This window comes from Plasmopara halstedii, assembly GCF_900000015.1.
Source record: "Plasmopara halstedii genome assembly, contig: Scaffold_110, whole genome shotgun sequence".
NCBI lineage: Eukaryota > Oomycota > Peronosporomycetes > Peronosporales > Peronosporaceae > Plasmopara > Plasmopara halstedii.
Window position 1 is genome coordinate 1,513,298 of NW_020187031.1, and position 270 is coordinate 1,513,567.

Sequence of the window (270 nt, forward strand, 5' to 3'; positions counted from 1 at the left end):
TCGCCTCCCAGACCCACTCATCCCAAGCCATCTTTGCCGACCGGAAGTTGTGATTTACTCTGCAGACTGTGTTGTCTCCGGCTGCACCCAAAAGGGGGACAGGGGCATGAGCCATGAGTAGAGCTAGACTGATGGTCCGGTTAAAGGCAGTAAGGGATAAGTGATGGCGTCTGTTGGAGGCAGAGCGACGCACCCAAACACGACTACCACAGCCGTCTAGCCACCGCGACAAGGTGTTTAGCCGCGGCGAGAACACGGACTGCGCCAAGA